The sequence below is a fragment of the Argiope bruennichi genome, chromosome 6 (genome assembly GCF_947563725.1).
Source record: "Argiope bruennichi chromosome 6, qqArgBrue1.1, whole genome shotgun sequence".
Classification (NCBI taxonomy): domain Eukaryota; kingdom Metazoa; phylum Arthropoda; class Arachnida; order Araneae; family Araneidae; genus Argiope; species Argiope bruennichi.
Genome location: NC_079156.1, coordinates 104,792,271 through 104,806,659, shown reverse-complemented (window position 1 = coordinate 104,806,659; position 14,389 = coordinate 104,792,271).

Genomic DNA, 14,389 nt, shown 5'->3' with positions numbered 1-14,389 from the left:
CTTTCTTTTACTTTCTTTTAAACTTAAACAATGTTGGTGAATTTTTCTGCTCAACTATCAGATTTAACGCTGCGAAATATTTCAAAATTATTTAAATATATGTATATTTTTAACTGAAGTGTATATATTAATTTAATCTAAAAAAGCTTTTAAAAAAATTCCGCTTTAAAATATAAAAATTCAATGGAAAAAAAATTCTATCTTTTAATATATTTTGTCCGAAATAAAACGTCGATCTACAATTTCTGCTCATAAATACTGCTCTAAATTCAACTATCAAACTTATTACATGTATGAGTAATTGCGTTGACATGTAAAAGAACGCACAGACCGACAGACGGTAAAGCCATAACAGGATGTAATATGATAATATACGCATATAATAATTCCAACGTTCTGGTTCTTTGCGTTGCAAAACTATCATGTTTACATAGAAAAGGGCAGACAAATAAACATTTTCCATTTGACACATTTTAATTAGTATCTCAGAGATGGTAGAACTTGTATACCAGATTATTTGCTTAGTTCGTATCATTTTGGGTACATTTATCATGAGTGAGATATTCATAATTAAAAAATTGCTTACGTCGGATTCTGACACAAAAAATAAATATACACAAAAAAATTATTACAATTTCGTGTTCAAATTTTCTGACAATTATAATGCTTTCTTATTCTACAATACACCAGTTGGAGGAGTTTCCTCGCCACATTCCCTCATACTCTCTAATAATGGTGTCATATTCCTTCACTCCACTCCACCAGCATAAAATTGTGGACCATGGGCGAGGTCATTTACTCATATTTTTATTTTCCCATTTGAGAATTATGTGCTTCGTTGTATATCAAAGAAAAATGTATGTTTGTGTATTGATTGCATGTCATTAGTAAACAATAATTATGAAAGATCGATCTCCAGCATGAATCTAGCAATGCAACCTTCGGCAATTAATTCCTGACATGTGATTGATATGCAAGCGCCAAAATACAGAAGATGTATTTTGGATATATTTTTCGGATTTTTGGATATATTATTTAAGCCAATGCATTTTGAGTTATCGCGTTTATGCTCATGAGAGAATACATAATACGAATACAGGCTGATATTCGACAACCCCTTACAGATTTCATTACAAATCTGATACAATCCACATTATAGTTGCAAAACTTGGGTACCAAATTGTATCCATTTTGTTCTTTACATTTTGCAGTTATAGTATTCATTTGTAGATGGAACAGCCGAATAGACAGACTTCCTCTGAATAGATATCTTACAAAATTGAAATAATAGATATCTAACAATTTGATGTAGAGATCAGATACCAATTTTATACTTGTAGCAACCACTGGGAGTACTGGATCAGGGGTGATCGTTCTCTGATTCAGGTCTAAATTACGATCCGTGGATGAGTGAATGAAATGCGTGAATGAAGTCCGCCCCATAAAAAGGGTTGTGACGTGTGTGTAGTTAAGTCGTATTCTTTGCCCTAGTTGGCTCTACGATTAAAACAAGAGGCCCGGGGCTCCCCCTTAGGCTTAAATCGACTGTCTTCGAACAGCGGGCTTGTCCGTGGCAAGTGCCATTAGTAACAATAACACAACATACTTGTAGCTAGAAGTGCTTTTGAGTTATCGTGCTCAAATACATAGAGTCAGATGGACAGACAGGCATTCAAAGATATATTTTTCGGATTTACAGAGGTTAGAAATCTCATGATTCATCAAATACTCGAATTTTTTACGATTGCGATACTTTGTCTTTGTAAACATCATATATATGTTGTTGTTTCTAATGGCACTTGTCATAGACAAGCCCACTGACTTTAGAAGTCAGTCATTTTAAGCCAAAGGTGCGTCTCTCTTTTTTTTTCAGTTGCACCATCTAGGGCCAAGAGTACGACTTAACTGCACACACGTCACAACCCTTTTCACTGGGCAGACTTCATTCATGCATTTCATTCACTCATCCACAGATCGTAATTTAGACCTGAATCAGAAAACGACCACCCCTGTTCCAGTATCTCCAGTGGTATTACTCTCGACATGGAGGACTTTGTGACAACGACAGATTTATACGTGCACCAACCACCACTCACACACAGAGGAAGACCGGTGGGTTTCGAACTCGCAACCCAAGAGACGCGAATCCAACGCCCCACCAACAAGGCTATCCATTCCCACTTCATATGTATGAGTTATTGAAATTACATAGAAGAACTAGATCTCGTACAATGTGAAAACAGCAGAAAAACAACACTTCAGCCTATTTTCGGATTTTGGTGATCTTCTAACAATTCTAATGTCCACCTTCCGTCTACTTTCTCAGTACTAAGCAAAACAAATTAAATCTCAACAACAAGTATACTTAACTAGGATTCTATTCACTCTAAAGGGGAAAAAGGGAAATTAATTCCCTCCTGTGAAATCCCACTCGAAAACACAATAAAAGTTTTAAAACTCCCCAGGCATCACAAAAGGGTCTTTATTTAAGGCCTCCTCGTTTCTATACTTTCCCTCTTTGTAGTTGAGAGAAAGGAACGCTTCTCAAATGTAATTGGAATTTCCAAGACTTCCGCAACACGTGTGCCACGGATTAAATCCGTTTAACTGCCTCTGCTTTAATGTGATTGGGTGGTCACTGCATAATTGATTAAAAGCGATTGCACCACTCTTTGAGATGAAAGATCTGGACCCCGCTGCAATTTTTTCTTTCTTTTTTTTATTTATTTTCTTTACGCTTTTTTTTTAAAGTCTTCTTTTTACCGTTTTCTCCAACTTAAAAAAGTTTTTCAGTACATACAAAAATGTCATACGATATTTTAAGACTTAGCATGATATTATTAAAGCTTTTAATGCAGCATAATATAGTAAAGCCAGAGTTTTATTGTTGTGTCATATCCTCCTTCATTTGGATTCAACTATAATAAAAGATATACCTAAACATTTTTTTACTTATTACGTGTATTTATGAACGAAGCAATAATCAAAAGGACTGAAAATAATAAGAACAAAAATAATAGTATGCATTAAATGCAATGTATATAGTGAAGAAATGTGAAAATAAAATAAAATATTCGTGATTCAAAAGGTTTAAAAAATATTAAAATTAATAAGAAACAAAAATAATATTCTGCATTTATCTCAAATTGTATAAAATGAAGACATGCGGGAAAAAAATTAAAATTTATATTACTCAAAAATTTTAACAATAAGAAACAAAAATAATAATATTCAGTAACTGAATTTTAAATACTGAATATTAATACCAGCTGGAAAAATTTATATTTTACATCATTAAATGTTAGTTTATATTTTTAGCATTATGTTTATTAATAAGTAGATGGAAACAAAAATATAATTCATATAATGCGAAGACATTTACTTACATGGAGCAAATGTTAAATCTACATGGGCAGTGCCACTGTGTCCATGTAGATTTAAAATTTTCTATAACTTGCTAGGTCGCTCTATAAAACCATATTAAAGGCATCGGATATTCTTTTTATGACAGAAAAAATAAAAACATCAGTGGCCATCATTTTTTTGGTTTTGTCTGCTTATAATCAGTGGTCGTTTTTCAAAGTACGAAACAGAATCAATTTTATCGTATGCTTAATTTTTTATCAAATAAATCACATCTAAAAATGCTACTCAAAAGTTGTAAGATTTATTATTAAATATTAGTTTATGAATTATGTTTTGCTTGAATTATATTTGCCTTAGTAATTCAATTCATAAGTTAAATTCTATGCAAATCGAACCACTTTATGGGGAACTTGGTCCAAGTCGGTTTCTTTTTGAATGGAATATTAAAATTTTTAATTAATTTATATTTTTATTTAAATATGTGGGATTTTTTGAGGGGTACCGAGGGATGGTAGATAAATTCAGTGAATCACAACACTCTAAAAAGAGACATAACATAATTTATGTCTGTTGAATAGTTTTTCAACCAAATGACAAGTTAATAATTAAAATATAGACTTAACATTTTTTAATCATTTCAGGAAACATGTTTCCTTTTCGTATAAGTGCCATCTTGATAAGTAGGGGTAGTTTTATTTTTATGAGTAAGCAATTTTGATTATTTATAGAAGCTATCTGTGCATGTTCTATATTAATGATTGGACAGACGGACATCTTTTAAAAATAAGTTTTTCGAACTCAGAGAGGTCTAAAACATGGAGATTCATCAAAATCTGAAAATAGAATTTTTTAATGATTGTTACATTTCCTCTATACAGCGTAGGCGAAGAAGTAAAATATTGCTTCATTTTGTAGCAACTACCAAAAAAAATACAAATATATCATTTGCTTGTTTTTAAAAAAAATATATTGTATCTTTTATTAGTTTTGATTATGGAAATATTTACTTTTAATTTAATTTCGTATTGATTCTTTTTTTTTGCTGTTAGCTTACTTAGATTTAAATTTTAATACATTTTGCTTATTATTGTGTAATTTGTTTTCTTTGATTTTATGATATTATTTCTTATCACCGAAATTTCAATTTCTTGGGTTGTTCGGGTGGCGAAGGGTCAATACTTAGATGAAAGTCAGACCCCCTCAGAGAAAAAAAAATCCCTAGTTTGAATCCCTGCTTGAGAGTGACCCTTCAAAAAGTCTTCAGGCAATATTCATCATTTCATTCCTTTTTGTTTCATTTTTGCATTTAAGCGTAATATTTATTTCTAATTATTTTTACATTTTTTTGCATAATTTGTATCATAATTTTGTTTTATAATCACTTCATTGTATGCAAGTCAGTCCTCAGGCAGAAAAAAAAATACCCATTTTAAATCCTTGCCTGAGGGTGACCCTTGCAAAAGTCTCCAGGCAGGATTCATCCTTTTTTTCTTTTTTATTCCATTTTTACATTGAAACATAATATTTATTTCTAATTTCGTTCATTTTGTAGCATAATTTGTATCCCAATTTTGTTTTATAATCACTTTAATGGAGCGCAAGGGTTGATTCATGAAGCTACAAAAACGAAACTATACTAAAAACTGTTGATGTTAGCAGTATAATTTTACCTTAAATTTATCTCAAACTAAAAATCATATATTCGCGCATGAAAATAAAGTAACTAGCCGTATTCAGGTGATCTGACTCATCTCATCTGACGGCTATACTAACCTTTAACACATTCCACCAGTTCGGAGAAATATCACCTACAAAAAAGGTAGGAAATAAAAGCAGGAATTCCCCATACATCCGTGCCAGACTTATGCGTTTATATAGTAGACGAATGGATTTTCTCTCTCTTAGACCCATTTTCTCCGGTAATGGAGATGTTGAAATCCTCTCCAAACAAGCTCATTTCCGCCTTTCACTGAAAACCAACGCTTTACAGCCACACTTCTGAGGTATAAAAAGAAATATTTACTTTTGTAGGGGCGTCCCAATTACCACACTCCGAAGATCAATCGAAAAGGCTTCCGGTTAGTTCTTGCGGCAAGAGAGAGATGGGTATTGGTGGGTTTTCTTTATTTCTTTCGCCTTTTATTTTATTTCTCCTGGTAGATGAGGATTTATTTTAGGTGGAGATATTTATCAGCGAAAATTCTTTGAAACAATTATCATTTGACAATGATTTTGATTTGATATCTAATATATAATTAGTATTTAGTTAAGACTTTTAGTTAGATTGCTTGATATTTTTAATCATAAACAAATAAAATAATTGTGTTTGGAAAGCAGTAGGTCATTTATAAATCAGACAACTGTAGCAATTTTTCTTTAAATGCAAGCATTAAAAGACTAGCTATGCATGAAAATTAAATAAAAAATTGAAATATGCCATCGCAAATCTCAAGATATCATGCGAGAACATTATTTTTTTAACACACGTTTCATGTTTTCACGGTTTTTTTTTTTTTTTACTTTTTTTTTCACGTTAACTTACTCATCATTCAGACAGAAAAACCTCATGCTCTCACATGACTCATATTTCTCTATCATCAACATTTAGAAAAGTAATGTCTATGTTTTGACCCTTTCAAGATTATCGAATTCTAAAATTAATTTTTCGAGGACAGAATTTTTTTTTTTCGTAAAAACTCAGCTTAAACAGGTTTTTAACAATCACGTGACTATCAGATTACGCATGCTTCGATATTTACAAAATGATGGTTATAATTGTTATTTTTTATCTGAAAATCATTCAAGCTCCAAAACTTTATCAGAAGAACCCAACAGATATTTTGTGTACCAAAATCCGGTATAAACTGATTTGGAATGATCACGTGACTATTGTATTGTGTAAACACCAAATTTTAGATTTTTTTTCTTTACATTTTAAAATTGTTTGAACTCTAAAACTATTTTGTCAGCAAGAAGAATTGAAATTTTTTTAAAATTATATATATAACTTCCGATACTTCTCCACGCTCTTTTGCGTTCATTCCCATTTTCGTCTCTGTGCTTCTTCGAGTGATTACTTCTTACCTCATGTGGCGGATTCTCACCACAGTTGTAACTTTGTATTGGCGGTTACTCGCCAAATGTGGTTACCTTCTTTAGCATTTTCAAATAACCCTAAAAGCGAAACATTGATGCCACAAATGCGATAAATCCCCAATTTTCTGTCCATGCGAGGCTGCAAATGTCCCAAACCAAAACAACATCATATTCTGCCATGATAAAAAAAAATAACCCAGCAAGCCAATACCTAATTCCAGTTGGATATATAAAAAAATACCTTCCCAACTGAAGAAATCGGTTGAAATTCATAGAAGGCAAAAAATTCATAGCAGGGAAACGAGTCAAATTCAAAATATATATTTACAGCTAATTTACTTAATTTGTAAAAATATGAAGGATAAAAATTATCAATCTTTTCTGAATTTTAATCCGGTATGGTTGGATTCGCAAATTTGTGTTATATTTTTTAATAAGAAACTGTAAATTATGAAATAACAAAAAAATTCAATTCCATGCAATTTTTCATTTATAAATGGAAGGATGGATTTAATTTTAAATTTATAAATAGTTTAAGAAATTAGTAATCTTTACTGAAAAGCATTTTCTTTTATTTCGATATTTTTTTTCCTTTCTTTTTCGAGTTAAAGTTGTCCGAAAAGATTAAGAGACAAAAGCATAAAACTGTTGGAATTCTTTTGTTACACGCACTTTCAACAGACTTTTTAAGCATTCGTTTGCGTTGCATCACTGTTTAAGGTGAATGTACACACTTGAAACTTCGAAAATGGTTCAAAATATCGAATATTTTTTATTGCTAAATAATGTTCTCTGATCCTTTAGCTTTCAAACGATACCAAGATTTTGCCAATATTCGAAATATTTCCCGAGTTATAATTATTTTTCTTGAGGTGCTTTCATTAAAAACTCTAGTTGCGGTGTTTTTAAAACTCATTTTATGAAGAATGATATTTTTCCACTATGTTGCTTCATTCAAACAATCATAACTCAACAAGAAATTAACCAAATACAGTTATTTATATATCAAAATAATCTGTATAAAATAGCGGATGTTTTGTGCTTCAAGCAAAGTTATATTTATCGAAATAAATTTTTAATAGCTGTTTAAAAGTTAAAATTACAAAAAAAAATCTCGCTTTTTCTATTCATCGTTGATGAAAAAATTGTTAAAAAAAACTATATATTTTTATAACTTGATTGAGGCAGACAACATGAAGACTAATATTAGGCATAATTTCCAAATAGAATGGTGTGTCTGTACAAATTAGAATTTAAGATATCATGCTTCAAAAAATAGGCTAATTAGCTCATTAAATATTATTTAATTAATTAATAATTGGTGTAATATGGTTTTTTCTCACTGAAATGAGTTTAAACATATATTAATGACCTACTGTGAAAAAACAGGATTTTTAAAGTTAAAATTTAATTTAGATTTCTATTATTCTATTCTATTTAGATTTCTAATTATTTACAATGATTTTTTTATTATGTAATAATTTTGTGATTTCTTCAGATATAAAGAAAGATATTTAAATTAATATTTTTTTCTTAGTCGCGTTAATTTTACTAAATTTTTCTGTTTACATGTTACTTTGCAAGCAATTCTTATAAATACAAAACCGGTGAAGAAACAACGGATTCACAAAAATGAAAACTACCGAAATTCATAATGTAAAAGAAAAAAATAGGCCTGTTGTCTAAGCGTTAGAATTACAAACTTCTAGGAGAAAGAAAAGTTTACCTTGAAGGAATCATATAACAATGCTGAGTCGGAAATGCATGTCAGACATTATAGATGGAGTTGCCTCTATACTGGATTCTCGAGCATTTTATTACACAGTCTTTATTTCAGCATTCCATAGCAGGATTCAGTGAATGCAGTTCTGAATCACATTGCCGTCGTCACTGTTGCCCGCATTAAACCTGGAATGACCATTATTCAATGACACAGGAATCATGTTATATTTAACAATATCAAATCTATAATTTAAATGCGAATGACATAGTTTATGTTAAAGCTCTGGAAAACAAATTCATTATCACCCTCAAAATCCATGATACTCTTTGAATGAGAGAAAATTAACATTTCTGTAAGAAGGGTTTTATTACATATGTATTTCCCCAAACAAAACCTAAAAAGAACGAGAATCAAGTGAGTTTTCTTTTAAATTATTTCAGTTATGTTCTTTATGGTCTCATTCATCGAAATACCGATATTCATAGAGGGGGAAGTCAACACATTTTGAATTGTATTTATCTTCTGTTGACACCATCAATGACGTCATTACTTCGTCTTTGAATACGAACACAATTTATTTTTTGTCGTGTGACTATTTTAAGCCAAATTTTGTGCAGTAGCTTCTGAAGGTAAAGACCCCTGAGAACCCGAGGGCAGAAGTATAACTTCTAGCTCAATGAAGATATCACACGCACACTCGCTTACACAACCCCTTTTTACAGAGGGGCTCATTCACACACCTCACAGAGAGAACACAAGGAAAAGAACTCGAACCCGGAACGCTTAGATCTTGGGGAAGACGCTCTACCCCTAGGCCAGGACGTCGGTACGAACACACATTTTTGTCGTGGATAGCTGTGAGATGATTGATTATGATTATTTAATTTTGCTGTGGAACGTTGAAAAGAAAAATCTCTTAGGAAAATTGTGAATTCCCTCGCACGTTCAACGCCATCTATTGTGTCTGGCGTACATTTCTGACTCTGATTTGATATGCGATTCTAAGTATATCTTATTCTTTTTAGCAATTTGTAACACTGTAACCTTTTGAAATTGAGCATGGTGCTGGGATACACTGCAAAAATTTCTATTTCTACTGCTCGACATTGACTTAACTAAAATCCTTCAATTTCAATCAAATCCAAGAAAAATACAGTCAAGAAACACAGCAAAGCAATTTGATATTTTTATATACCCTTCCATTACAAATCTATCTCTCAGGTACTCGAAAATTTATTTAGTCTGTTTTTAGTCCTTTCCTCACGTAATCGAACATCTCATCTTCCTCCAAATTCTCCCATTTCCGTTCTGCTGCTAAAAACCAGTGCTTTATTGCCCGCTCAGGTAGTAAAAGAAATATTTACGTTTCTAGAAGCGCCCCAATTACTGCACTCCAGAGATCAATCTGAATGGCATCCGGTTAGTCCCTGTGGCGAGAAAAGGAAGCGAATTGTTCAGTTTTATTTGTTTCGTTCATCTTTTATTTTATTTCCTCTCTATCGAATGGAATGTATTGTTTTGGGGGGATTTTCTGCTGCTCTAATTCATTTGGCTAGGTATTCCTCACAAATCGATTAGATACCTTGATCGTGATTAAAATACGATGTTTCGGTTACCTGGCTTTGGCTTACCGAATGCAAAGTAGTGTAGTGGATTGCTGATGAGCGAGGATAGAACCCTTGGACCTTGTGGTTCGCAGCCCAGTAATATGACGCAATATAAAAGCAATTGCTCTTGTGGCGTAGCTGTTAACTGGCTTATAAACTTTTACCACAGACTCTCCCTCCAGTGAGTCGGAGGTGAGACGAACGATATGGGTGTTGAGTCTAATGCGCCTGTACCCATTTGAGTAGCGCCAAGCGTTATGACGTGCTTGTGTAGGTGAGTGGTTGCTGATGCTGTTGCTGCGTCAAGTGAGTATGACGACATTGTGTTGCTGCGTCAAGTGAATGTGACGACTTTGGGTTTCTGTGAGTAAATGGCACCACAACAGCTGTACGAAGGTTGAAAGTTCATTGTCCGAGGTCACCAATGAGGAGGATTGGTATGAGCGGGGATAGAACCTGAGACCTTATTTTTGCAGCCCAGTAACATGACCACAATACAAAAGCAATTGCTCGTGCAGCGGAGCTGTTAACTGGCTTATAAGCTTTCACCACAGTAGTGTATCGGTATTAGAAAACGTTTAAAATTAATCTTGTATGTTTTATATTCTAATGCCTCATTGTTTCCAATATTAAAATCACAAACCAATTTTAATATTCATCAAAATCTTGATATTTTGCTGCAGCTGGAAAAAATCAAGTTCAATTTAACAACTGAAGCATACATTTTTGAAACTGCTTGTTACAAATTAACTCATTTAACTACATGAATCAATAATCTATCTATATCTATACTTATAATAAAGCTCAATGTGTGTGTGTGTGTGTGTGTGTGTTGGCGCTCTACAGGCCAGGTCATTTGACATACAGCTATCAAATTTGGTACATGTATACCTTAGAGGTCGGGAATGTGCACCTGGGGTCCCTTTTTTCGAAATTTTAATTAGAATTTTAATTATTAAATAAAAACTAACTTTCCCGCCAAAAAAATCTTCCATTTTCCCCACCGCCAACTTTTCCACCAAAAAAAATCTTCGATTTTCCCCACCTCCAAATAAGTAAGGCTTTATTGTTTTGTTTTTTCTCCCAACAGTAATGAGTCTAGGGTTAACATTTTTTGGCGGATTATTTCAAACGATTCTGTTTATTTTCTTAATGTTTTATGCATTTAAAATTAAACATTGTTAATTAATCCATGTTTCAGATTCATTCTGAAGTACTTTTGAATTAAAATAACAGAGAATAAAGGAAATTAAAAATGTCTAATCTACATAGCGTTACTCCAAAATCCACGCATCTGCGTTACCGTAAGTGGCGAAGAAAATTCACGCATGCGCTTTGTGTTCTGATTGTTGCCATGACAACCGTTATCAACGGATGATTTAAATTATTTTTAGGTTAGTTGCATGCTTTTGTAAGTAAATTGTATTTATGTTAGTTATATATTTTTTAAATATGCTTATAGTTTTAAGTACATCGTTTTTTAAGTAGTTTTTTTAACCGGTTTTCAATAATTCAAATTATTTTCAGGTTAGTTGCATGCTTTTGTAATTAAATTGTATTTAATTACAAAAGCATGCAAGTTGTTAGTTATATATATATTTTTTGTATATGCTTATAGTTTTAAGTACATCGTTTTTTAAGTAGTTTTTTTAAACCTGTTTTAGACCGATTATTTTAAGCGATTCATTTTATTTTCTTAGTGTTTGATGCATTTAAAATTAAACATTGTTAATTAATAGATCTGTTCATAATGAATCTGAGAAAATTTTGTTGACAAATTCTTGAGATATTACATAAATTAAGAAAGGTATTCTTTAGTGCCCATAAAGTTTAAACGCTCAATGACTCTATTATCAGTAATCATATTATTAAAAAAAATGCTTTGTTTCAGTAAAAAATATTATTATATTAATTGCAGATTCATTCTACTTACACTAACTGACTAAGCCTGTTTTGCGTACAGCACCATATTTTTCTCATGTTCTTATATTGAAATCAACATCTCATAACCGGATTAGTATATAAACAATTTTGTTTATATACTAATTTGCATTTGTTTTTTAAGTTGCATTTGTCTGAATAAAATTGATTACAACCGAATTCCAAACACCTCATATTTAATATACAGTCACACTATCCATCAGTTACATTCAAATAAATATATTAAATTCATATTCGAGTCTATGTAACAGCGTATATTGGTCAAATGCATATATTAGCTGTCTGTTGAAAACTTAAGCTGCAATTCAGTGCAGTAACAATATTTTTATATTATTTATTCCAAATTTCTCTAGAGCCGCGGAGCCTTTTGGTAACGTCTGGACTTCGGAAAGGTAGGGTTGCAGGCTCGAAGAACCATAGTGTAAGCGAGTCTGGTGTATTTTAAATCCATCCGGGCGAAACGTCCCCCCGCTGGTGTTGAGTGGTGCGGAGAGGATGATGCCAGCTCAGGTTTCTCTCTCGTCATCTGACCGCGATTCAAAATCATGAGGTCCGTCCCGACATTGCCCAAATGTTGCTTTAAAACGGGACGCTAATATAATTAAACTAACGAAATTCTTCCCTTGAAAAGAAAAAAAAAACCTTGTCATTGTCTTAAGAAAGCCAAAGTGACTGTAATACAGAGAATCTGATTCAAATAATAAAAAGCGTTAAAAACTAATTTCAGAAATCTTTCAATATCAATACATCATAAATGCACAAAGTGTATGCAAGATATATCGTGTTGTTGTTGCAGTTTCTTATGACAACTTGCCATGGACAAGTCCGCTGTTACGAAGACAGCGATTTTAGGCCGGTGGGAGAGCGTCTCTTGTTTTTTTAGTAGAATCAACTAGGGCCAAGAGTACGACTTTGCTACTCACGCATCACTCATTTGTCATCACTTTGGTTTGCACAACCCCTTTTTACAGGAGGGCACATTCACGCATCTCACAGATAGAACAATGGAAGAACAACCATGTCCAAACCGGGACACGAACTCAGGACACCCAGATTATGGGGAAAACACGCAAACCCTTATGCCAGGACGCCAACAGATATATCGTAGATCAGTTTGCATCTGTATTGCATGAAAATAAAAAATGCTCTTTTAGTAGACACAAGAATTGCTATGATTTCCAACTAAAACGGTCGTTCCTTCAAAAGGTAGGCAAGCGTTGCGGAAAATGAGCAATTTCATATACAATGGTAAGAAGTTTTGACAATTGGACAATAAAAAGAAAAAAAAATCGTTTGCCCAGATATCTGAATTCCTTTTGAGTTAAACAGATCTTTTTTTCAGATTAGATGCAAGAGAATTGAAGTTGCAATGTTGCAACCAGAGAATATATTGAAATATCTTTTGTATGGTCATAATAGTCACATTTGTCTGTTTGTATTGTTATTGATATCTAATAATAATTCGGCAAAGTTTTGGGTTTATTGATGAATTATAGAATGGAAAAATACTTGGTCTGTATAGACATATGTCATTCTTTCACGTTCCATGAAATGTTTATTATCATGGCATTTTAAGATAATTTTTTTATTAATGCTAAACTCCAACAAAATCTTATTATATTTGTTTTTGTTTTTTTTTCTTATTCGGTTTCCTTTCTTATTATATTGAAATAAATAATTAACTGCAACTCAATTTTTCTATCAAAAAATAAAACTTTTTTTATTAAAAACATTTTTTTATATTTTTATAAAATGACGTAATTTAAGCATATTTTAATCACATAGTGAAATGGTAGTCTTAAAAAAATTTCTAAAAAAATACAGCGATTAAAACTGATAAATAAATAAATGATTGTAAGAAATAAAGATGAATTCGATGTTTTGCAGGTTTGTAATATACCAGGTAGTTGCTGCGCATATTTGAAATACACATTTTTCAATTAATCATTCATTCCATTCCATTATTCAAGGGTGGACAACTTAAAAATGTCAGAACTGCAATCAAATGAACTGCTCAATTTTTTGTTAAAAAAATAAATATATATATATTGAAACCGTTTTGTAAATTTTTATGAAATGATGCAATTTAATCAGATTTTAATCCCAAAATAAAACTCTACCCTTAAAAAATTTCCTAAAAAACACGGCAAGAAAAACTGATAAATGAAATAAATCGTTGTTCGGAATGAAGATAAATTCGATGTTTTGCAGGTTTATAGTACAACAGGTAGTCACCATATTTGAAACAGATATTTTTCAATTAGTCATTAGTCGGGGGGGGGGGGGAAGCGGATGCATAGTTTTTCATGAACCTTCCTGAATGTAATATATTTTCACCTTAATTAAGATGGTATATATCACCACCCAGTATTATCATCACCAATAAAATAATAAATGCATAAGAAGAGGGGGAAAAAATTACATAATGAAATGAATATTCATATCTGAACAATTACTGGTCTTTTTTTGCTCTTTCTACGCAAGCGTTATCCTTTTTCTGCCCATGCGCATCTTACTGAAGACGAAATACTGTCTTAATGTAGCATATCTTAATATAAAATCAAATTTGCATTTTCATAGGATTGTAATTTTAAGTCACGGAATTTTTGAAATCATTTATAATATAATTAAATAAACAATAAATCTATCTAATGCA